The sequence below is a fragment of the Panthera onca genome, chromosome E2 (genome assembly GCF_046562875.1).
Source record: "Panthera onca isolate mPanOnc1 chromosome E2, mPanOnc1 haplotype 2, whole genome shotgun sequence".
In the NCBI taxonomy this organism is placed as follows: domain Eukaryota; kingdom Metazoa; phylum Chordata; class Mammalia; order Carnivora; family Felidae; genus Panthera; species Panthera onca.
The window spans coordinates 15,721,120-15,746,909 of NC_138353.1; the positions used below are offsets into that span (position 1 = coordinate 15,721,120).

A 25,790-nucleotide genomic window follows, 5' to 3' on the forward strand; every position below is an offset into this window, starting at 1 on the left:
TTCCTACTGCCAAGCGTGTCATCATGATTATTCATACTTCTCTTCAGACTCATTCTGTTTCCTAAAGGAAATGAGAAATTGCCGAAATTCAGCACAAGTGAGAGAGCCGGAAGCTACAGCTGACCACATCCACATGTGGGTCTCCTGCGGGGCTGCCTAAGAGACATTCTTAAATGATGACCCTTCTCGAGGGTCCAGGGTCAGCCCCTGGGCTGTTGACCCTCCACTGACTGAGACTCCACCCGGCACCAGATGGGATGTGAAGGCCCCTCCCTAACTCCCAGTGCTGCAGAGGGATGGGAACAAGCCTCGCTGGAAAACTCCCAGCCCACCACCTATTTAAGAGTGAATCTGGAGAGGGGGCTGGGAGCAAAGCCTGTGTGGCAGGGACAGGCAAGGCCTTCTCTTGTGTGTTCAGAGGACTAGCGGGGCTGGACTCAGTGTCTGGTCACTGTGGAGCATCAGCCAGTTATGTTTTTGCCACCAGCACACAGATCCCTGAATGAGAGCAGCTCATGACTCCCTCCACCGAATGGCAAAACCACACCCACGTCTGAAGGGGGTTTTCCCGGGGGTTAATCACCAGGGAGTTTGTCTCCCCTCCAGGGAGGGAAGAGAAAACCCTCATTTCAGAAAAAGGTCACTGAATGCCTGGTTCACAGGAGAAATTGCTATGTTGGGCTTGAAAGCGACTACGCTTTCAGCTGCTGAGCCCACAGGCTCTCTCCACAAAGGGGCTCCAGGCAGAGGATGAGGGGAAGATACCGAGGGCTAAGACTGTCATTTATCCAATGGGCCCTCGAACTGCCTGTGTGCAGTAGGAGCTGTTCACCACTATTCAATTTTAGGCTGTGTGTATGTGTGTGTGTGCGCGCTAGGGGTTGAGTGGGGCTGGGTTTGTTCTGTTAACATTCTAAAAAACGTGCAAAGGTACAATGAACTCCCAGGTACTCTAACCCAGATTCAATAATTACCAAGATTCTGCCACACGAGCTCCGTTTATTCCTTATTATTCCTCCCGTTCCTTCTTGCCGAAGTAAAGTAAATCCCAGACATCACGTCATTTTACCTTACATGTTTCAGTTTGCAGCTCTGAAAACTTTGGACGTTTTATTACGTGTCCATAACATCAGGCTGGTTTCATTACGGATTAAGAGAACAATGATTTTTTTCTGAGAAACAAGACCCTAAAAGAGAAGTATTGACAAAGGTGTAGGGAAATGGGTCATCTCATCTACTACCAATGGAGTAATGGCTTTCTGGAGGGCCCCCTGGCAATACAAATCCAAAAAGGTCTAACAACCTGTAGGTATCTTCCAACTCAGCTTTTCCATTCGTGCACTCATCAAAAAAATATTTACTGACCTCTACCATATGCCTGGAAGTGTCCTAAGCATTTTTCTCCCTGGTTCTGATATGAAAATGGAGGCACAGAGAAGTACGGTTGTTTACCCAGGCTTACACAGCTCTGATGTGCGAGAGCTAATATTCAAACCCAAGCCATCTAAGTTTCAGTGTGTAATACGAGATCCTGGCAAAGTAGCAATTTAGGCTTTCCACTTAGGAAAGCCATTGCTCTGGGTTCCATGGAGTACTCCCTATACATACTGGCGGATGCTTATTAAGTGGAATCTGCCTCAGACCCTGTGCACAAGGTAGGAATGATAACATTAGTCCCAATTTTCAGATTAGGAAACTAAAGTACGGAAGCTGAAGGCACCTAGCACAGATACTAGTGGACGTATGTGGCATGCCCAGCAGCTCTGCCTCCTCAGTCAGGAGGTGCCCCTCCACCATGCTGCCATGCCGCTCCACCGTCCTGGCAAGGCTGTGGCTGTGTTCATCCTTCATCCCACTCTCAGACACCATCTTCGGGGATGGGCACATGACCGATGGCTACAGACTGAATATTTGTGTCCCCCACCAACTCTGTATGCTGAAACCTCATCTCCAGTGTGATGGTGGGACTTTTGGGAAGTGATCTGGCCAATCCCGTTTCTAAAGGAGGTGCCAGAGAGCTCCCTCTCCCCTTCTGCCATGAGTGAGGACACAGCAAAGAGATGGTCATCTATGAAGCAGGAAGCTGGCCCTGACCAGACAACAAATCTGTCGACACCTTGATCCTGGATGCCCCAAGGTTCCAGGATGGTGAGAAAGAAATTTCTGTGTTTATAAGCTCCCCAATCTATGGCATTTTTGTTATAGCGGCCCAAATGGACGCACACACCCAACTAGAGTCTTCCCTGGGGCTTGTATAAAGATGCTGAAGACAAGAAATCCCCTTTCCACTGGCTTCATAGATCAGGAGGATTTGCACCTTGACCCAGCCTGTTTGCACAGTGAAGTCAAGTGGAGCAAGGGATAGGAGCAGAGCCCCAATGACATGTCTGAGCCCCCTACTTGGGCTAGGTCTGAAGCTCCTCTCCTCTCGGCTTCCCAGTGACACAAGACAAATTCATCTGACAATGCAAAGAGCCTTGATTAATCTACCCAGCATGCACTGTCCCAATGCCCACTTCGGTTCCTTCTGGAGCCCACCCTCCTCATGCCATTTCCCTTGCACTTGGCAGGAGTCCTACTTATCTTTCAAAGGCCAGAGCAATCCCTGAGCACGATTTTCTACACACTCTTTTCTCTCCTCTCCAGCTCACTCCCCCTGACCTTGCAGCGCAGAATCTCTGTCCTCTGTGTTCCCACGGCACTCGGTGCTCACCACTCACCACTCATCACCCTGCATTATGGCCATCTGGGTGTCCCCTGCCACGAAGACAGTACTAGACGGGGGTTAAGACCACAGGCTCTGCAGGAGGAAAGATGTGGGTTCAAATCCCTGCTCTGCCATTACAAACTCTATAAAGACCCAGGCAAGCCATCTTTTCATCTACAGGATGATCTATAGGATCATCTCTCTGATCCTTGATTTTGTTCATCTATAGAGGGGAGCTAGTAATAGTATCCACCTGCAGCAGACACTTAGCTGTGTAGCTTATGGTCACTCCCGACCCTTGTCCCTTGCTGCCCCCCACCACGGAGACATCCCCTTTCCCAGCCTCCCTTGTAACCAGGGGCAATCACTGGCTCCTTTATGGCTGGCCATTCAGAGATAAAGAGAAGTCTACCGGGGGTAGGAGTGTTTATGAGAGCATGTTCCCTTTGGAAAAGAAAGACACAGGAAGAAAAAGCCTCTTCCCCTGCCACTATTCCCTGCTTGGGACACCGTGTGTAAGGATGCGATCATCAGGCCAGGGCAGTTATCCTATGACCACACAACGACCAACACCGGGATGAAACGGATGTACACAGGGGCTATGAAATAGAGAGAAAGCAGCCAGTTCTCGAAGGTGTCACTGAGCCTCTGCAACGGCCACGGAGCTTGTCTCCTCCATCCTTTGCAGCGAGAGAATTCATTGTCTCCATCACTCACGCAAGAATCACCAGGCATCTCGCTACCTGAGGCCCAACGTGTCCCAACCAGCAGTTCGTCTCATAGAGTAAGGGTTCGATGCCATCGTGCATGCAAACTGCTTAGCGTGTTGCTGGTACTCACTCAGTGTTGGTTGAAGACTGTTCCCATTATCACAGTTAGCTGCTCAAGGCCATTCCACAGTGTCTACACTCCACTGCAGACAGAGAAGGTGCCAGCATCGAATACTCGGCACGTTTTATCCCCTGCCTGGCGCCTGATGGAGGGAACCACAGCCATCTGAGGTGACTGCAGTCGCACGAAAGAGCAGAAGAGGCAAGGGGCAGCGGGGGCCTGATGGCTCAGCAACCTCACGAGGGAGCTGCTTTTTCAACCGTCATGTGTCCCAACTGCCAGGATCTACATACACCGGCACCGTTGTTGCCATGTCTATCCCCAGACCACCTGTACTATCACTTACTCTGCATTGTTCCTTAACTGTATTCACTTTTATTTTGGCTTACATACCGATGTTAGCCTCACCCAAAGCAGAAATAGCCATGGAACACTGGGTTTGATGTGCTATTGAAATTCTTTTTCTGTTACGCATTAAAATAAAAGTACAGCTATTAAAATGTTTAAAGTGTTTCTTCATACATCACCTCAAATTATCTAGTGCTATGATCTGACCTTGGGAAACCTGTGCCCATGGCACTAAGACATCATTCCCAGTCAGCACGCTCTCTCCCTTGCACCTTGCACCATTCTAGAAACACAAAAGCTCAAATGCCTGCTCTAAATAACCCTTCCAGAGGCTGAGATCTCTCCCAAACTCCCTCATTAGGGCGCCATTCCCCTGGGACACATCCATGGTTTATACCTGCTACTTACATTGTCTTCTAGGATGGGTTAAAGATAACAGCAATAAAGCCAACATGCATGAAGGACATTCTCTGTGCCACGTGCTGCTTTAAGGACTTTATACAGATTGACTCACGATCTTCAAATGGTACCATGTGAAGCACGTGGTATTACTCCCACTTCACAGAGGAGGAAACTGAGGCTCAGAAGGGATTAAGTCACTTGCTCAAGGTCCCACAGCCAGGGCTGAACCCAGGTGACTGACTCTGGGGCTGCCCTTCTGACCTCTTCGCTACTCTGCTGTCCCTACAACAGCCAGCACTGACCAAGATCTACGCTGATGGACCACTGATATTGAGCGAGCCTGAGGAACTCGCCTAAAGTAGCTGGGAACACCTGAGACCCAGGTCTGTCAATTCTCGTGCTCACTCTCACCGTGTACAACCGACCATGGAGCCAGCGTATAGCAGAACCTGAATGGAACCCTCCTTTACTCCTGGAGGTCACAGCACTCCTCCACTCCCTGGCTTCCTCACTGTCCCCTCTGAGCTCATGTCACTCAGCCCCGAGAGGCCAACTCTCCTCCGAAAGGAGGACAAGAGTCTCTGATACAACCAAACAGAACCTCACGTCGCCATCCCTCGTGCCCAAAGGAGAGCAGGCTGACCAAACTGTAGTTTTCTAAAACCAACCCATTCATAACATAATTCAGTGGAAGGTTTCTCCTCACCTAGTTGCTAGGCCTCACGCTCACATTCTTTTTTTTTTTTTTTTTTTCAACGTTTTTTGTTTTTTTTTTTTTAATTTATTTTTGGGACAGAGAGAGACAGAGCATGAACGGGGGAGGGGCAGAGAGAGAGGGAGACACAGAATCGGAAACAGGCTCCAGGCTCCGAGCCATCAGCCCAGAGCCTGACGCGGGGCTCGAACTCACGGACCGCGAGATCGTGACCTGGCTGAAGTCGGACGCTTAACCGACTGCGCCACCCAGGCGCCCCTCACATTCTTAATTGATCACCATCATGACAGCCCGTGCTTACGGGGCTTACCATGAGTGTCAGCCCATGTGCTAACGTGTGCTAAATGCTTCACAAGTACTGACTCACTGAATGCTCACAGCATCCTTATGAGGAGGGGACTAACATTACCCTTGTTTTAGGATAAGGAAATGCAGTCGCATGGAGGCTAAAGCCAGTGGCCCAAGGCCAATGAGCTGGGAGTGGTGGTTCCAGAGGCCCTGCCTTAAGCACTTGGTGACACTACCTCCCACAGCATAATCTCTCTCGTGTACTGAGTGCTCATGGAGTGCCAAGTTCTGGACTAAACACTTCACGTAAGATGACCTCAGTGAACTGACACCACCACTCCCATACACATACAGCTCAATAATGTAGGTATTTTAAAAACAAAGAGCCTGAAGCTCAGAGAGGGGAAGTCACCTGCCCAAGGTCACACAGCTAGTATAGGGTGGAGTCAGGAAAAAGTTACCTACGGTGTGACTCCGAGGCCATTGGCTACAAGACTTCACAGCCTCATACCCAACCTCCATCCCAGATCTCCCTGTTCCCAGCAAGCCCCTAACAGAAATCAGTCTCTAGCTCTGAGAAAATGGGGTGGACCGTCTTCTCTGTAACAGGGTAGCACAGCGCAGTACAGAGTTCAGCAGCCACACTTTTCCTGGTAACTGCTACTCTGCACAGTCTCCAGGAAGCTATCAGCACATCCCCCTCCTCAGCAATGGACCCACTGAACTCATGTTGCAGGGGAGCTCCAGGAACCAGGCCTGGTCTTTCCAGGGTGATGGTAACTGACCAGTGACACTGCTCTCTCCCTTTCCCTTCTGTTAGGTTTTGCTCCATGACCTTTGCTCTGGGGGTGTGAGGAGGTGTTTCTTCCCTGAAGGTCTGCCACTGGTGCTCCCCTTTCTGCACCAGCAGAGCCTTCCTCCGGTCTCCAGACAGATCGACCAGTGAGCCATCTTGGTCCCGTCCAAATGCCTAATGCGTTCACAGAGTGCATAAGGGCAAGGACTCTAAAGACAGAGAGCTTAGGTTCAAATCCCAGCTTTGCCATTTACCAGCTGTGGGATCTCAAGGTAAGTTATCTCCCCTCCCTGTGCCTCAGTTTCCTCATCTGTTAAAGGGGAATAATGATAGAACCAACATCATAAAGTTGTGGGAATTTAAAACACTTAGAATCGGCCCTGGCACTCAGAACTATATAAACGTTTGCTACCATTAGTGTGAGTGACCCAATAAAACATACTCCCACCCCTTAGGTGGGTAGAGATGTCCACTGGGCATCTGAGACCCTGCGATCACCCACCAGCTACACATCAAGAAAAAGCAGACTCTCTCAAAAGACCTGCTGACCAGCCATGAGACAGCAGTAATTACAGTCCACTTGCAATTATTTGGCTTGTTTGGTTGTTTATATGTTTATACTTCATCCATACCCCCAGACCAAACAGAAAGCTCCATGAAGGTGAGGCTAGTGTTCCAGACCCCCGGGACTTGGCAGGAGACGGAATTCAATAAACACTCCCTCCACGATCAGGGTCTTGTGTGAAGAGAACCCTCTGATTGTCTCAATTTGCTGCTTTCCCCTTTCATGCCGTGCCCAAGGTGGTGCCTGCCACACCAGAGGCCCCCCAAAGAGACATCCAGTGACTGAATGAGGTCCTCAGATCTATTTAACAAGAGCACCTACCACCTGCCAGACCTGACAAACCAAAAGAAGATGCCTCTATCTCTGTCCCCAGGCGTCTGGTGATCTAGTCCATCTGGTCACAGAGATCAAGATGTGGTATAAAATGACTCAGAAACACTCCAGGGTGGCTCAGCAGTGACAGAAACAGGAGCCGACACCACTCTAGAATTCTGCAGAGGACACACCAGAGAAGGTGCCTCCCGGACCCCGTCACACAGAACCCTAAGTAAACATATGAGCTCTATTCATGCGCAGGCACCAGGCCAAACAAGAGGCCAGGTGGGTGGCCCCCATGGTTGTCTTTCTAAGCAACATCAACAAACACAGCAGTGAACCCCAAATCCTCGTCTCTAAGGCTGGCTCAGTAAGGACCTAGCACCTTCACTGGGTGGGTGGAAACCCAAGGCCCAGCCTGGATGTGCTGCGCCAATGAGCGGTGACGTTAACAAGTTAAAGAATGCGTCCTGAGTAGGAAGGCTTGGTGTGGATCCTGACTCCACCCAGAATGAAAGTAGCCACGACCTCTGCTGCATCTGTGGGCACAGCCAGCTAGGCTTGAGGGCTTTGGACCACTGGTTCTCATCTGGGGGTGATTTGCCACCCCTACCCCAGAGAACATGTGCAGACACTTTCGATGGTCACGAGTGGGGGCGGGGCACTGCTGCTACTCGCATCCCGTGGTCAGTGGTCAGTCCCACAGTGCACAGGACAGCCCCCAACACAAAGAATGATCCCACCCAAAAGGCCAACAGTGTTGAGGTTGAGAAACCCTGGATCTAGGCTCTCAAAGTGCAAAAAAAAATAGTGAATCATCAAGGGATTTGGTGAAAATGCAGACTGGATTCAGTGAGAGGGGTCCAGTGGGAGGAGCTGTGGTCCAAGGAGCAGGGGCATTTGGCAGCATTGGTATCCCTTGGGAGCTCCTTGGATACACAGGCCCTCGGTCCTTCCCCAGACCCGATGAGTCAGAATCTGCATTTTAGCAAGATTCCTAGGTGGTTCTCAGGTACATTCAGTGAATGCAAATGAGGGAGCTCTGAGAAAATCTCCATTCCTGGGTCTTTGGCCCTTTGGCCCTTTGGAGGGAGCAGCCACTGTGGAGGGTGGAGGTTCCACACAGCCCTCGATCTCTAGCGACAGATATCCCATCAACCCTCAGCTTCTTGGCATCAAATAACCTGTTCCACCCCTCCACCTCCCGCCCCACCACCCAGGGGCAGAGCTGCTTCTGGCACCAGAGACCTGGCTGTCTACCAGACACCAAGCTTCTGCGCAAGAATCTGGCCGATGCAGAGAAACAGGAGTCAAATCCAAGCATCGTAACTGTTCATGAACAACTAGAGGAAAGAGGACTTCATCTCACTGTGACGTAAAATCGCAAGGTGATGATAATTATAGACAGCACTTCCTGTGTGCACTTTTCTAAGCACGGGAACTACTGTCCCCATTCTACAGACGAGAAAGCAAAGGCAAGGCACAGGTAAATCATTTGCCCAAGGTCCCATGGGTGGGGAAGTGGGGAAGTCAGAGCTGAAACCCAAGTCTAGGAGTCTACCTGCTGCTCTATTGTACCAAGCCTTGGTATTTTAATACCTTCCTTACCTCTGGCACAAAGGAAAGAGCTCATTAATCCCCGCCTCTCCCCTCCCTGCCCCCCCCCCCCCGCCAAGAAACAGGCTCCATTTGGCTGCGCTGTTCTCTGGCACTTTGCCAGGGCAGCTAGCTTTCGGTTGTCCTACTTTGGGGAAGAAGAAAGTAGGCTTCAGACACAGAGCATCAAAGCACAGCTGGGCTTGGGGCGCCTGGGTGGCTCAGTCAATTAAGTGTCCAACTCTTGATTTTGGCTCAGGTCATGATCTCATGGTTCATGAGTTCGAGCCCCACATAGGGCCCTGTGCTGACAGTGTAGAGCCTGCTTGGGATTCTCTCTCTCACTCTCTCAAAATAATTAAAAAAAAAAAAAAAAAAAAAAAAAAAAAAAAAAAAAAAAGCACAGCTGAGCCACCACCTTTGGGATAAAAATGTAAACCACACTATTGTCTAAAAAAATCAGAGAACCTAGGGGGTGCCTGGGTGGCTCAGTTGGTCGAGCGTCCAACTTCGGCTCAGGTCATGATCTCGTGGTTCGTGGGTTCGAGCCCCGTGTCAGGCTCTGTGCTGACAGCTCACAGCCTGGAGCCTGCTTTGGATTCTGTGTCTCCCTCCCTCTCTGCCCCTCCCCCATTCACACTCTCTCTCTCAAAAGTAAATAAAAACATTAAAAAAAATGTGTTTTAAATCAGGGAACCTAGCTCTGGGGTGAAGGGTCTTTTCCTCATGGACTGGAGTCTCTGAGTAAGGGCCTTCAGAAAGTTGGAGCAAGGCAGGTGCCAGGCCTCTGGTCCCCTCACACCTCTTCCCAGATGCCAAAATCAGCCTCCCACAGCCCTTTCCTCCAAACACTCTCATGGATGGGAGAAAGTGGAGGCTTCAGGGAGCAAACTCAGGGCCTACAAACTTCTCCCATCACATTCTCAATCTTGTTCATCCAACTCAAGCCATGCCAGCCTCTTCTCTGTTCCTCCAACTTGCCAAACTCGTTCCTACCTCAGGGCCTTTGTACCTGCTGTCCTTTCTGCCAGGAACCCTCTTTTCTCAACTTTTTGCATGGCTGGCCCCTTTTCATCCTTCAAATCTCATATCAAATGTCACTTCCTTAGACAGGAGCTTCCTAACCCCACTAAGGTACCTCTCTCACCAATTGCTCATATCACACAGTATCCTCTTTTAGTTGAGTGTCTGACACAGAGCAGAAGCCCTCTAAATATTGCTGAATGAATACATGAATCTTTATTTCTAGTCAGTTTAAGGAAATGATGACTCTCTTCGGAAGGGTTCACCAGAACAACAGGCTCTAGTTTGCTAGAGTTGTAAACTCTATTTGTGGAGTATGGGACCAGCCATATTCCACAGCAACCAAAGAACAATAAAAACAACAAAAACAATTACAATAATATTAATGCAGCTTTAATGCACACTTACTATGTGCCAGGAACTGTACAAGGTGCTTCACTAGTTCAAGGCTCACTAATAAGCCTGTGATGAACTTGTTCTTCATTTTACGGAGACAGATACCAAGGCTTGAGAAAGTGATGTCACTTGCCCAAGGTCACAATTTAGTAAAGGAGCAAATGCATCGCAGGGCCCTTAACCATTGCCCAGGCCACCCCTGCACAGGGCTTATGGCAGTGCTCCCTGAGACTGGAAAAACAGGGCATCTGAGAAAGTGACTCATTATTCTCAGGAGACTCAGCCCAGCTGTATCTTTCTCCCAGCTTCTCCCACAAAGCACACATAGTTGCTCACAACTCCACAAATTCCACCTCTATAACCAGATCTGTACTAAGCAAATTTGTTGATCAGAGTTGGGTATAAAATTTTATATTTTATATATAAAATACAAGATCATTGCTGGACAGCTGTTTTTGGCTGAAGTCACTGGATGAACTGGATTGAGCTTCACCTTCCCCTGGAATCGAGCTTGCTGTTACTCCACATACTTGAAGCTAAAACTCAATCACTCTTCTTGTTCAAAACTACCACACAAGGCCCACTAGCAATAGATAACTCTTACACATGTGCCTGTGAGACAGACACTTGACAATTCCAACTCTTTTAACCCTCACAGCCACCTCAGGGGTAGGTCCTATTATTATCCCCACTTCACAGATGAGAACGCTGAAGTCCCGAAAAGGGCACTGCCCTGCAAGTAAGCTGCAGATTTGAACCTCAGCCCATGGCTCGAGTCTGCTTTCAGTCACTGCCCTCCACCTCTCTAAGTGCCTCTCTAACCCTGATTTGACATCTGCCCAGAAGATACTCCATGTAAGTTCTGTTTAGCTGTTCACTGTACCACGTGCATCATTTACTTATTCATTCAGAAATGTTTTTAAAACCTATCGCGTGGTCAGAATTGGGCTAAGGGATGTGGATGCAAGGTCCCCACCTTCCAAACATTTGGCTTAGGTGAACTAATGAATGAAAAAAAAAGTCTATGACATCTTAGTTAATTTTTTAAAAAATGTTTAATGTTTATTTATTTTTGAGAGAGTGAGTGCATGCACATGAGTGGGGGAGGGGCAGAGAGAGAGGGAGAGACAGAGAATTCGAAGCAGGCTCTGCACTGTCAGCACAAACCCTGACACAGGGCTCGATCCCATGAACCATGAGATCATGACGTGAGCTGAAGCTGAATGCTCAACTGAACCACCCATGTGCCCCAGTAACATTGTAGTTGATTTGAAAAGTTCAAAGCTTTCCCACTAACATCAGGAACAAGGCAAGGATGCCCCTTCTCACCACTACTTTTCAACATCATGCTGGAAGTCCTAGCTAATGCAATAAGACAAGAAAAGGAAATAAAAGGTATACAGATTGGAAAGGAAGAAATAAAACTGTCTTTGTTCACAGATGACATGATCGTAAGTGTAGAAAATCCTAAAGAATCAAATAAAAACCAAAAGAATCAAATAAAAACCAAAAGAAAACACAAAGCTCCTGGAATAGTTGATTATAGCGAGGCTGTAGGATACAAGGTCAATATAAAAACTCAATTGCTTCCCTATATGCCAGCAATGAAAAAGTGGAATTTGAAATTAAAAACTCAATACCTTGGTACACTGGCATCCCTCAAAATGAGATACTTAGGTATAAATCTAACAAAATATGTACAAGAGGAAAACTATAAAATTCTGATGGAAGATATCAAAGAACTAAATAAATGGAGAGATATTCTATGTTCATAAATAGGAAGATTCAGTGTTGTCAAGGTATCTGTTCTTTCCAGCCAGGTGTGGTGGGCGCATGCCTGTAGTACTAGCTACTCGGGAGGCTGAGGCATGAGGATGCCCACTGGGTGTTAGCACTAAGTTCAGCATCAGTACAGTGACCTCCCAGGAGCAGGGGAGCATTAGATTGCCTAAGGAGGGGTGAATCAACCCAGGTTGGAAATGGAGCAGGGTCAAAATTCCTGTGCTAGTCAGTAGTGGGATCATGCCTATGAACAGCCAGTGCCTTCAGCCTGGGCACCACAGTGAAACCTCATCTCAAAAAAAAAAAAAAAAAAAAGAGATATCAGTTCTTTCCCACTTAATCTGTAGATTCAATGTAATCCCAGTGATTCTGAATATTGACAAAATGATTCTAAAGTTTACATGGAGAGCAAAAGCCCTAGAATAGCCAAAACAATATTGAAGAAGAAGAGCAAAGTCAGAGGACTGATAATACCCAATTACAAATCTACAGTAGTTAAGGGGCGCCTGGGTGGCTCTGTCAGTTAAGCATCCAACTTTGGCTCAGGTCATGATCTCATGGTTTGTGAGTTCAAGCCCTGAGTCGGGCTGTGTGCTGTCAGTTCAGAGCCTGGAACTTGCTTTGGATTCTGTGTCTCCCTCTCTCTCTGCCCCAACCCCACTCATGCTCTCTCAAAAAATAAATATTAAAAGAAAAATTAAACAACAACAAAAACCAAAGCTACAGTAGTTAACACAGTGTAGTATTGGTAAAAGAACAGACAAATAGATTAATGGAACTGAATAGACCCACATAAGTACAGTCAACTGATCTTTGACAAAGGAGCAAAGATGACACAACAGAGCAAAGATAATCTTTTAGACAAATGGTGCTGGAACTGAACATTCACACGCAGAAAAACGAATCTAGACACAGACCTTACATCTTTTGCAAAAGTTAATGCAAAAGGGACCGTTCACAGACTTAAATGTAAAACAAAAAATCCTAAAACTCCTAGAAGATAACACAGGGGAAAACCTAGATGACCTTGGGTATAGTGATCATTTTTTAGATACAACACCAAAGGCATAATCCATGAAAAAAAGAGTTGAGAAACTGGGCTTCACTAAAATTCAAAACTTCTGCTCTGTTAAAGACAATGTGAAGAGAATGAGAAGACAAGCCACAGATTATGAGAAAATATTTGCAAAAGATTTAAAAAATGGGCCAAATATCTTTTTTTATTTTTTTACGTTTATTTATTTTTGATAGACAGAGAGAGACACAGCACAAGTCGGGGAGGGGCAGAGAGAGAGAGGGACACAGAATCCAAAGCAGGCTCCATGCTCCCAGCTGTCAGCAAAGAGCCTGACGTGGGGCTCGAACTCACAAACCATGAGACCATGACCTGAACCAAAGTCGGACGCTTAACTGACTGAGCCACCCAGGCGCCCTTAATGGGCCAAATATCTTAACAGACATTTCACCAAAGAAGATACACAGATGACAAACAAGCATATGAAAAGATGCTCCACATTATATTCAACAGGGAAATGCAAATTAAAACAAGAGGGGCACCTGCTTAGCTCAGTCAGTAGAGTATGTGACTCTCGGGGTCATGAGTTCAAGTCCCATGATGAGCATAGAGCTTACTTAGAAACAACAGCGAGATACCACCACACACCTAGTAGAATGGCCAAATCCAGAACACTGACACCAAATGCTTGTGAGGATGTGGGAAAACAGGAACTCCCATTCACTGCTAATGGTAATGCAAAATGGTACAGCCACTTTGGAAGACAATTTGGTGGTTTCTTATAAAAGTAAACATACTCTTACCATTCGATCTAGCAATCATGCTCCTTGGTATTTACCCAAAGGAGTTAGAAATTTCTGTTCATGTAAAAACCTGCACAGAGATGTGTATAGCAACTTTATTCATAATTTCCAAAAGCTGGAAGTAACCAAGACGTCCTTCAGTAGATGAACGGATAAACTCTGGTACATCCAAACAGTGGAATATTACTCACGCCGTAAAAAGACATAGAGAAACCTTAAGTGTATTTACTAAGTGAAAGAAGCCAATCTGGAAAGGCTACATACTGTATTATTCCAATCATACAACATCCTGGGAAAGGCAAAACAATGGAGGCAGCAAAGAGACTGATGATTGCCAGGGGTTAGGAGGAGGAAAGGATGAACTGGTGGAGCACACAGGATTTTTAGGGCAGTGAAACTACTCTGTATGGTACTACAATGGTGGGTATGTGTCATTATACATTTGTCCAAACTCACAGAATGTACCCCAAGAGTCTGTAAACTATGAACTCTGGGTGATGACGCCATGTCTGTGTAGGTTCATCAATTGTAATAATGTACCACTTTGGTGGATGATGTTGATAACAGGGGAGGTCCATGCATGGGTGGGGTAAGTATGCACCCCCATACCGTGCATGGGTAGGGGGTATCCTCCATTGTGCTATGAATCTGAAAGTGCTCTGAAAAGCAAACACTATTAAAAAAAAATCAGGCTAGGGGCACCTGGGTGGCTCAGTTGGGTAAGGATCCGACTTCGGCTCAGGTCATGATCTCATGTTTCAGGAGTTCTAGTCCCGCATTGGGCTCTCTCTTGTCAGCAGAGAACCAGCTTCAGATCCTCTGTCCCCTCTCTCTCTGCTCCTCCCTGGCTCATTCATATTCTCTCTCTCTCTCTCTCTCTCTCTCTTTCTCCCCCCACCCTCTTTCTCTCAAAATAAATAAATAAATAAATACTAAAAAAAAAAAATTAGGCTAACAAAATAAGCCATCAATAAAAAGGTTCATGTTATTCTGAAATACCAGATATTCAATTTAAAAAAATGAACATTATGAAAAGTAAGGGTTTTATTTTTATTTTTTTAAGTTTATTTATTTTGAGAGAGAGAACAAGAGCTCAAGCTGCAGAGGGGCAGAGAAGGTGAGAATTCCAAGCAGGCTCCACACTGTCAGTACAGCACCTGACGCGGGGCTCAATCCCACGAATTGTAAGATTACTACCTGAACTGAAACCAAGAGCCAGACACCCAAACAACTGAGCCACCCAGGAACCCCGTTTTTTGTTTTTTTGTTTTTTTTAATCAAGACTTGCTTTTTCACATGTCTGTAATGGGCCTAATGCAGACCCATCTCTTGGGGCTGCTGAGAGGGTTAACTGAGTTAACCAAGCACCTGCAATGCCTGGCACATGGTCGGTGCACAGTGTTACTTATTGTTATCTCCAGCACCCTGGACAGTGCCCTGACACACAGTAGGCACTCCCTGGCCCAAGGGGGCCCAGCCATCTGCAAAAAGAGGCCCAGCCCAAGGGAGGTGATGACCTGGAAGGCCTCTAGGAGCCAATGGGATGGTCCTCTAGGCAAACAGGCAAGTAGGTAAACAGACCTGCACGGAAAAAAAAAAAAAACCGGTTCTGCAGCCTTTCTCCAGCTGCTCTAGGCACTCTTCCCCAGAGCCTGCCTCTCGACTTTGATCTAGGAGGTATAATTGTTGCCCTGATTAGACGGATACAACTCAAGGGGCTTTAGAACTGTGTCCCTCACAAACTTTCCTCCAGCACTTCAGGCTGGAGGCCAGGACTTCTGCCACAATCCATAGGTTACTTTCTGCAAATCAACCCCAACAATGTGGACGTGGACGTGTGTCATATGCTGGGAGGAGAGCCCCTCCTGATGGTTAGACTTGCAAATACTTACGGAGCACCCCTGTGATAACGCATTTCTATTCTACTGGGAGAGACAATTAGGAAAACTCTAGATTTCCCAGCCGTCCTTGCAGTTAAGGGCAGTCACGTGGTTTTATATGGCCCATGACATATAAAGAGAAGTCTAGTGGAATTACCATTCTTGACAATCCTTTGCTCCAGGTATTTGTAGAAGGGTGTTTTTTGGAAGTGGTGAGGTGCTAATGGTAACAAAGGGCACTGTTTCCCTGAAATGATGGTAGCACTGCTATCACTGACATTAAGTTCCCCAGAGTCTCACGTAGAGACTCTGACGGAAAGCAGAGTGTGTGCAGTAACAATAATAATAATAATAGCTGGCATCCACTGAGGTCACTACTTGCATGCACTATTTTAAGTGCAATACAAATGTTAACTCCTTTCCTCCTCAGCAAAGAACCAAGACGCAGGGGTTACGTTACTTGCCCAACGTAGACAGTAACTGGCAGAGAGGGGTTATCAGTATCCAGGTGATCAGGCTCCCAAATCAAAAGTCTTCATTGTGAGCTATGTTAAGTGTGAGCCCAAGTCAAGCCTATAAAAATAAATGAAGCCCTCATTACCACATACTGAGCATTTACTATGTAGCAACCTCGGAACTGAGCACGGTGTGTGTGTCACCCTCCAAAAACCCCTGTGGTTGGCATCGTGACTGTGTCTACTGAAAAGATGAGAGGTGATGGACTTGTCCTGTGTCACATGATTGGTAAGGACCCTTGAGGTCAGAGGCACAGGCCTGCAAACCACTAGATGCTAGATCACAACTCCTAGGAAGAGCTTACAAGAGAAATTTTCTTTCATTATCAACCACAGTCAATAACCTGATCTCAAGGACATTCTTGGCCTCTCCTTTGCCACACGTGATAAAGGCCACATGCACTTGGCCACAGAGAAAAGCAGGGCACGTAAGGAAACAGAGCAGAACCTCACACCCAGGTGCTCCTAGAATCAAGGCCACAGTTCCTCCCTCGACCTTCAGGCCCTGGCAGACAGAACAGGGCCCTCCTCCTTTGCTTTAGCTCTCAGGCCCTCCCTCTACCTGGAGGAAGCCACACTCCCCAGGACCTCCACACATGCTGTTCATGCTGTTTTCTCAATACATGCTCTTCCTCAATACACACCTTTCTCTCTCCCCTAATTAACCCCTAGTGTTCAACCACTGGACTGGATAAAGAGAGATTTAAAAAAAGAAACAAAAAACTGCAAAGTGTAGGATAGGGTGTTAGCTACATTTTGTATAAGGAAAAGGGGTATAAAAATAGATTATCAGTATTTGCATTAAAACACTTTAGAAGGATATGCAAAAACTAATACAAATGATTGCTTAAGGGGTGGAGGAACAAGGCAAGCAGGAAAAGGAGTAGCAGAGAAAGACCTGTCACTGTGTGTCCACACACACATACACACACACAGGTGGACTTTTCAAGCATATAAATGCATGGCCTAATTTTTAAAAAGGGTCACAAGTAAAAACAAAGCAGGAGTAATGGACAGAGAGGGTCAGAGAAGGCACCGGAATGCATCCTTGGGTGGGACTGCCTGAGAATGTCTGACTCCCCCACGTGCCTGTGGATTCCTGAGCGCAGGCCCAGACCTGCTGTGGCTGCCAGCCGGGAGCCTGCCACGCAGCTGGTGCCCAAGAAATGCTTAGGGTGAGCGTGAGTGGATGCACCAACCAACCCACCTCCTGCCGCACACCTGAGCTTGGCCCACAATTTGCAGCCCGGCTGTCTCCATGAAACAAATGGGTGAGGGGGAAGGGAACACAGTCACCTTGCAAGGAAAGTGCTCTACGACACACTATTGAAGGAAAGCATGTGGTGCAAGGATCAGTAAACTCTTTCCGAAGAGCCCCCAGAGAGTAAATACTTTAAGTCTGGGGGCCATGTGGTCTCTGTCGCAACTGCTCACCTCTGCTGTCGGCGTGGACGCAGCCACACACCATACATAACCAAAGGAGCTTGGCTGTGTTTCAGTAAAACTTTATTCATGGATGCAGAAGCCCAAAGGCCGTGTGATTTCACACGTCATGAAATGTTCTTTTGATTTTTTTTCAACCGTTAAAAATGTAAAAGTGTAAAAGCCTGGGTCCTACAGAAACAGGCAGTGGAGCCAAATATGGCCCGTGGACTGTGGTCTGCTGCCCTCGGTGTTGATGAGAGTCTGGCCAGCATTTATACAGTAGGCGTACATACACAGAGACTTTCTGAAAGGAGACAGGCCACAGTGGCTGCTTCTGCTTCTGTGACTGCTTCAGGGGAAGGAAGAAAGTTGATTTTATTTTTCACTGAGGTACCATGTGCAAATTAATGAAATACTGTTTTAAACTCAGTACTACGGAGAGAAAGGAGACTGTATGGCGTGAAGAGCCTAAGCTCTGGAGTGAGAGACCGTGGCCAGAATACCAACTCTCTTCCTCACTGGCTGGGAACCCAAAAGGTATTTTTCCTCCCTGAGTCTCAGCGCCATGGGGATCATGTTAATACTGCCCTCATGGGATGTAATGAGGATTCCATGGGTTAATCCCTTTGAACAGTGTCAGGCACCTGGAAAGTGCTAGCTATTATTATCTTTCTTATTAAGAGTCTTTTTTGTGGAGAAAAGCCATTCTCCGAAGGGAAGCCTGAAACGTAACCGCGGCTATGAAACTCCCCTTGAGAGCCCGCCCAGGCCCACAGTGAGTCATCCAACTGTTCACATAATAGATGCCTTGTGACGTGAGGAAGTTCATTTGTATTAGCAACCGCATTCCACAGAGATGCATCCTGGAGCCACGTCTACACATCCTGTTCCACAGAAAAGGCAGCCAGCTCCCCAATTCTGGGTCTGTCCCCAACCATCACACTGGGTGGGCTGCAGGGCTACGCACCTAGGAGATCATTCAGTGGCCATTTATTAAACATCTACTGTGTGCAAGAACATGCAGGCACATGCCCCTCTGCGCTTTACCTGGAAGCTGCAGGTGCAACCATGAGCTTCTTTTAAAATCAGTGGTGGCTATAGAGAGTAGATGCTTTGGTTGTGTGCTCCCATAAACTTCTTGCATTTTCCTGTGTGTCTGTTCATTCAAGAATTATTTACTGGGGGTGGGGGGGGGGTGCCCGCGTGGCTGAGTCAGTTGAGCATCCGACTTCGGCTCAGGTCATGATCTTGCGGTCCATGGGTTTGAGCCCCGTGTCAGGCTCTGTGCTGACAGCTTGGAGCCTGGAGCCTGTTTCAGATTCTGTGTCTCCCTCTCTCTCTGCCCCTCACCTGCTGGTCCTCTCTCTCTCTCTCTCTCTCACTCGCTCTCTCAATAAATAAATAAATAAATAGATAGATAGATAGATAGATAAATAAACAAACTTAAAACAAAACAAAAAAAAAGAACTATTTACTGACCTCCTAAGGGCCAAGTGTTGTTCTAGGCACTTGGTCTTAACCAGGATCCTCATTCTCCAGCTCTTTCCCTCTGAACTTTGAGACCTGTCAGGAAGATACCTTGTGTTACGACTGTCTCCTCTGTGTCCTCTGTGCTCAGCACAGGCCATGGCACAAAACAGGCAAATAACCAGGGGCCTGGGGGTAGGGCAGTGGGCGGCCAGCATGGCGAATCACAGGCCCCGCCCAGCCACATGATCCAAGCTGGGCCAATCAGCTGCTCTTCCTCAGGAATGTGAATTCCAAGCTGCTGACAAAAATAACACTAATGCTACTAATAACGTACTCACGACACAAATAACAAAATAATGATAATAATAACAGGAATAAAATAAAAATAGTGGCTTTCATCTAGCCACATACTCTGTACTCAGCACTGTTTTGAAAGTCCCAAGTGTCACCTTACAGGGTCCTCGCAGGAACTCTATGTTTATCCCTTTCAGCTGACAAACCGAGGCACAGAAAGACTGGGAAACTTGTGAAGCAGCAGTGAGGTTGGGATTCACGCCAGCTACAGTCTTCACTGCCACCTCACCGCCTCCTCCTCTGCCAGGACAGCCCTGAAGACGTGGCCCCGAATACCCGCCTCAAGATGCCCCAGGGCTGCCTGACCCCAGTCTTACTTCTAGTGCACGTGTCCAGGCTGGTTTCTATTGCTTGCAACCCAAGAACCCTGACTGATAAACCAGGACTATTTACTTGGCTTCACACCTGCCAGTGAGCTGGCACTGCTTCCCAGTGCCACAGGGTGGGGGTAGCTTGTGAACATTGTAGGAGGTGGAACTGGTGGTCGGGGCATTCACGGGCAGCCTGCACCTACACACGCAGCCATATTTCCATGGAGGGAAGGAAATCCAACAGGAGCAGGAGGGAGAGCAAAAGAGCTACGTTAGTGGATGCCGTCCCCAGAGGACCACTGCCGGCACTTTGGGTGGAACAATCCCGCATTACGACATCAGTCTTCTGCATCGCAGGAAATTTAACATTCTTGGCCCCCATGTTACCGTGAGACCAAACGGCTCCACACGTTTCTGAATGCCTCCCGGGGGGTGGTATCCAGTGGTTGCGCCTCACACCCCCACCCCATGTCTGGTAGCCCACCTGTCAAGCACTTTCCTAACTTGGATTCTGGTTTTCTATTAGCTGTTTTTAAGTCCCACAACATAAAAGGTTTAATCACTTAATACCCACAGAGCCCCTGCCGCATGCCTGGAGCAGCTCTAGAGGTCTTGTCTACAATATTCAATTGCCCCTCACAGGAACCAGTGCAGTGGACACCATGACCAAAGTCGCCACTCCCATCTTAAAGATGAGGAAACCGACTTGCTGGCGGGGTGGGGGAGGGGGGAGGGGGTGGGCGGAGCCTTGATGGCAGGCATTCTCCTCAGAGTCCAGTGGGAGTTGGCAGGTTACGACCAGTACTTAGGCCTTTCAACTTCACCCTGGAGGTGGTCTGCTTCCCCTCTGCCCAGATGCTGCCCTCTCGGCCTCAGGGCTCTGCACAGACACACACCTTCTCACGAAGCCCCCTCGCCACCTTCCCCGACCCCTGGGTCTGGCCCTTTGCTCCACACGTTAATATGCCCTCCAAGTTCCCTATATTTTCACTTTATGGTATTTATCACGGTGGCAGTCAATGTTTGTGAAGTGATTTGTTTAGTGTCTAAATCCTCTGCCTCCCTTCCAGATCGTCAATTTCATGAGGGCAAGGACTTGCTTAATGATGTACCTGTGTGTTCCCGGCACCTGGTTGGTGCGCGCCGTAAATATGTGCTTAGTAACAAATCAACTGCTTTTTTTAAAAATTCATGTTTAAAACTAGGACAGCAAAACACTGGCTCTTAAAACCTGAAACCAGGCTGAGGGCTGGCCTAGAACCGATAAAGAGATCAGTAGTCACTTGAGCTTTTACATGGTGGCGCTAAGCAGGGGGGAGATGTACCAGTGCGATGGCACAATTATGGAAACTCAAAAGTCATCGTTAAAAATAAATACTGGGGAAACAAAGGCATGAAAGTAAACACACATTCTTCTGTCCAGAATTTCAAACCTCTACTCCTGCACTTTACCTTCCCCCTCTCCTTCCTCCTAAGGTAAATTAAAAGCACAGGCCACAAGTGGACCCTCTGGGGACAAATCCTACCTCTACCACAAATAAACAAACATGATCTTGAGCGGGTCAATTAATCCCTGTGCATCAGGAAAATGGTGACACAGCAGGGTCCAGCTCTCAAGGTTGCTGTAAAATGAATTCATCCATGCACCCTGCCAGGTATACAGTAAGTGATCAATAAAGACCAGCTGTTACCATTATTATCATCAGTATCACTGGTCTTCAACCCCTACAACCAAGACCATGGGGAGGTCACTTTGCCAATGGGCCATACGTGTCCTGCAATATCCTACCTCTGTACACCCAAGCTGCCCACTCTCTTTGTTGCTAACTTTCTTGGATTCTGAGCTGATAAATCAGTCCCCATCTGCCTTGGGTGATCTAAGATGAGTTCTGACACTTAGAATCAAGCATTCCAATACAATACCAACATTTGGTCATTTGAGAAGCCAACCACACATCTATGGCACAGCAAAAAGGTACAAAGAGGTTGCATCAAATGTTTACCTCACACATATTCAATGATGCACCTGACCCCCTCAATCCTCTCACCCCCTAAAAAAGGACAAATAATTTAAATAGCACAGATGTCCACTATTCCACTTCATGAGCATTTGTTCTGGTGTGAATGTGAGATGAGAGTCAAGCATATGTTATTCCCTTAGGCAAGCTCAGTTCATCATGGAGCAGCCTGCCCATCTGAGTAGCATCTAGTGTTTCAAAAAGCACATTTTTCATACAACGTGGCCTCTAAAGGCAAACTCCTTTGGCAGGTGCTTCTCAGAAGAAAGAACAGACCTCAGAAAGAAACTGGCTGCATGCGGTATAGTGTAATATTGACTTCTCCCAATACCCATTCTCCCTTTCCCTTTAATAACTGAACTCCTACATTTAGCCAGGCACATGGCTGATGTGAATGAAGACTATAGTTCCCAGCCTCCCTTGCAGCAATTTGGTCACCTGACCAAATTCAGACCAATGAGATGGGAGTGGAAGAGGTGTGTATGACTTCTGGTCACCCCTCTGAAGCGTGGTAGAATTCAGGAACTGAACTCCAGTAATTTAGAGGGGTAGATGGAGATGACCTCTTTACTTTCACTTTTGAGAAGTAGACGTCAGAAAGTCCCCGGCACACCAACATTAAGAACCTCTGCCTTGTTCTTCAAAAAGTTAAAACATAGTTACCACATGGCCCATCAATTCCACTTTTAGGTATACATCTAAGAAAACTGAAGAATACGTTCACATAAAAATTTATACATAAATGAAAGTTCACACTTCATTCAGAAGAGCCAAAAAGCGGAAATAATCCAAAGGTCCATCAGCTGATGAATGGAGAAGCAAAATGTGGTACACCCCTACAAAGGAATGCTCAGCCATAGAAAGAAATGAAGTACTGGCCATCATTATGCTGAGTGAAAGAAGCCAGACACAAAAGGCCCGATATTGCATTATTCAGTTTACATGAAAGGTCCAGAACAGGCAAATCCATGGAGACAGAAAGTAGATTAGTGGTTGCCAGGGGTTGGGAGGAGGGGGAGAGGGGGAGTGAATAGGTTCTGGGTTTCTTTGGGGGGTAATGAAAACGTTCTGCAATTTGATTGTGATGATAGGGCACAACCTTGTGAATACACTGAGAACTACTGAATTGTACACTCAAAAGGGTAAATTTTGTATGAATCTTAGGTAAAAAAAAAAAAAAAAATGTCCTGCCTTAAGACTAAAGGAGGCTCTGTCTTCTCTCACATCCTCCCTTCCCCTGGGCTGGAATGCCCATGATGGTGGGGAGTCATCCTGGACCACGCAGATGAGGGCAACATCCCGGGAATGGGGAGTGACAAACTGGCAAGCCCCCGACGCTGCGAAGCCGCTGTGTCAGCCCCGGGCTGCTCACTCTCAAACTGTTTCATGAGCAACAAATTAACTGCTCTCTCATTTACACCACTACTATTCTGGGTCTGTGACAGCAGCCAAATCTATTATTTAACTAATGCTCGACATCTTAAGGAAAGGTTAAAGGTGGTCTCACTCTACAGTATTTCTGCTTTACCTGATGACTGCCCAAATTAACTCTTCCATAAGATACACCCCCACATCCTTGAGCGTTCCCACACCTGCCTTCTGCCAGGGAAGAAAACTGGCGACCTCTTCACTCTGCACTAAGAGGCTGACTGTGGCTTTAGGAGAGAAGGGGGTGACCTGGAACAAGGCTTCCATCCTTGACAAGAATCTCCTCGCAGAGATTCTGAAGTGTAAGCAGCGTGGTCAAAACACTTGACCTTAGCTTTCCACTCCCTGGCCTCCTCAGATATAAGATGACTAACAGGCTAATTAAAAACATGTGTTAACTGTCATACTCCAGTGAACGTGAAGTTTTCATTGTTAGGAGATGTAGGTGAGAGGTCAACTGGCCCCAAGACTCTAAAAGGAAGTTCTGGGCATCATTACTGCCAACAGGCCTACAAAAATATGGCTGAAGCATGCATTCCAGTTAATCAACTAGTAAAACTTTCCCTTCAGGTTTTTAATACTTCCGGCTAGTCATTATTCCCTGCTCCAGTTCAGTGACAGGCTAGCAGTAATTTTAAATGAGTAAACTATTCCAATTCAACCACATTCATTTAATAAACCTTTTTGTTTTTTGGGGTTTTTTTGAGCACCTATTCTGTATCGGGGACGCAATGGGAGGGAATATAAATAGGCCTGGGCTTGACCTTCCTGTGGGGAAGACAGACATTAAACACGTAAAGGTAAACATAATGTATAATTAAATATGATAACTTCTCTGAAGGCTTGCCAGGTGAGAATAACAGGGGCCCTAGTTTAGATTCAGGATGGTCCAGGAGGGCCTTTTAGAAGACTTGACATTTAGGATGCGATCTGAGGGATAAGAAGGACAAGACCAGGGGTGCCTGAGTGGCTCAGTCAGTTAAGCAGCTGACTCCTGATTTCAGTTTAGGTGGTGATCTCACGGTTCATGTGATCAAACCTCATGACAGGCTTTGCGTGGACAGCACTGAGCCTGCTTGGGATTCTCTTTGTCTCTGCCCCTTCCCTGCTCACGCTCATGTGTGTGCACGCATGCTCGCTCTCTCTCTCTCAAAATAAAGAAACTTAAAAAAATAAACAAAGAAGGACAAGGCCAGGTGAAAAGCCAACAGGCAGAGAGCATTTTAAGGTCAGAGGAGAGCACATAACAAGGCTCTGAGGTAGGAAAACAGCTTGGCTTGTTTGAGAAACTACACGAAAGCCTGGCTGTTGCGCCGTGAGCGAGACTGGCAGGGGCCGCATCATGGTGCACGTGTAGGCCACAACAAGGACTTCTTCCCACAAAGCACCCTATTTTCACTTGGAGTCCAGACAGCCCCCACTTTCAGGCCACGAGGTAGACATCCAGGGAGCTCCAGCCCTGACCCCGGCCAACAAAGCCCACGAAGGCATCCTGTCTTCCCCCCGTCGTGGCAATGGTAATGGTTGTGGCACGTGACCTAAGCCGACACACAGTGAATTTAAGAACTTTTGGAGAAGGTCCCACGAAAAAGGTCTTTCATTCTCTTTTTCCATTGGGCTTGCGCCTCATAATTCAAGGCTGAGGCTGAGATTTGTTGCAATCATCTTGTAACTATCAGAGAACAACCAACTTGAGACCAGAACTGTGATAAATATATAGTTGGTCTTTGTCCCTGGTTGCTGACACAAAGCTTCTAAAATCCTTAACGTTTCTTTTTTTATATATGTATTTTTTAAATTCTTTTTTAATGTTTGTTTATTTTTGAGAGACAAAGACAGAGCACAAGCAGGGGAGGGGCAGAGACACGGAACCTGAAGCAGGCTCTAGGCTCTGAGGTATCAGCACATTGTCCGATGCAGGGCTGGAATTCACAAACTGCGAGATCATGACCTGAGCCAAAGTCGGACGCTTAACCGATTGAGTCACACAGGTGCCCCTAAAATCGTTAGAATTTCTTGAATGACAGGGGTGATGGGAACATCTTGTGTTATTCCTAACAAGCCCCTTTCAACCACACCTGCATTTATGCTAATAAAGCCACCCTTGGCTGAGAGGCCCCTAGATAGCTTCGGGAAAGGGGCTGGTCACTAGAAAGATCAAGGCATGGTGAAAGGGTTGCAACTGGCAGTCCCACCCATCCCTCAACCTACAGGAAGGGAGATGGGCTGGAGATAGAGCTAACCATCCCCGGTCAGTGATTTAATCAACAGTACCTGCATAATGAAACCTCCATAAAAGCCCCTCAACACCAGGTGTGGAGAGCTCCCCGGTTGGTGAACACATGGGAGGTGGTGTGCCTGAAATGGTCATGGAAGCCCTGTGCCTCTTCCCCTGGATCTTGTCCCATGCATCTCTTCCATTTGCCTGTTCCTTAGTCACAACCTTTGTAATAAACCAGGAAACGTAAGGAAAGTGTCTTCCTAAGTTCTGTGAGCCATTCTAGCAGCAAATCATCAAACCCGAGAAGGGGGTTATTGGAACCCCAATTTACAGCCAGTTGGTCAAAAGTACAGGTGGCAATCTGGAATTTTCTACTGGTGTCTGAAGTGGGGGCAGTCTTGTGGGACTGAGCCCTTAACCTGCAGGGTCTGTGCTAACTCTGGGTAGTTAGTGTCAGAAATGAATTGAATGGCAACATACCCAGTTGGCATCTGGAGAGTTGGAGAATCAGTTGGTATGAGGAAAAACCCCACACATTTGGTGCCCTAAATGTTATGAGTAAAAACAGCTCAGAGGAACCATCTGA

General features: G+C 47.2%; 1 protein-coding gene across 9 annotated transcripts in view; it reads right to left on the reverse strand.

The window, feature by feature from the left end:
* Positions 1-25,790, reverse strand: part of SIPA1L3 (signal induced proliferation associated 1 like 3) — a 236,991-nt gene that overhangs the window by 165,389 nt on the left and 45,812 nt on the right. For 4 of the 9 annotated variants that reach the window (XM_060650957.3, XM_060650965.3, XM_060650959.3 and 1 more), the window contains exon 2: positions 18,882-18,965. The exons of the other annotated variants lie outside the window; for them this stretch is intronic. The gene's annotated coding sequence lies outside the window, so the exon portion shown is untranslated. The remainder of the gene's footprint in view (positions 1-18,881; positions 18,966-25,790) is intronic. 9 annotated transcript variants of the gene reach the window in all.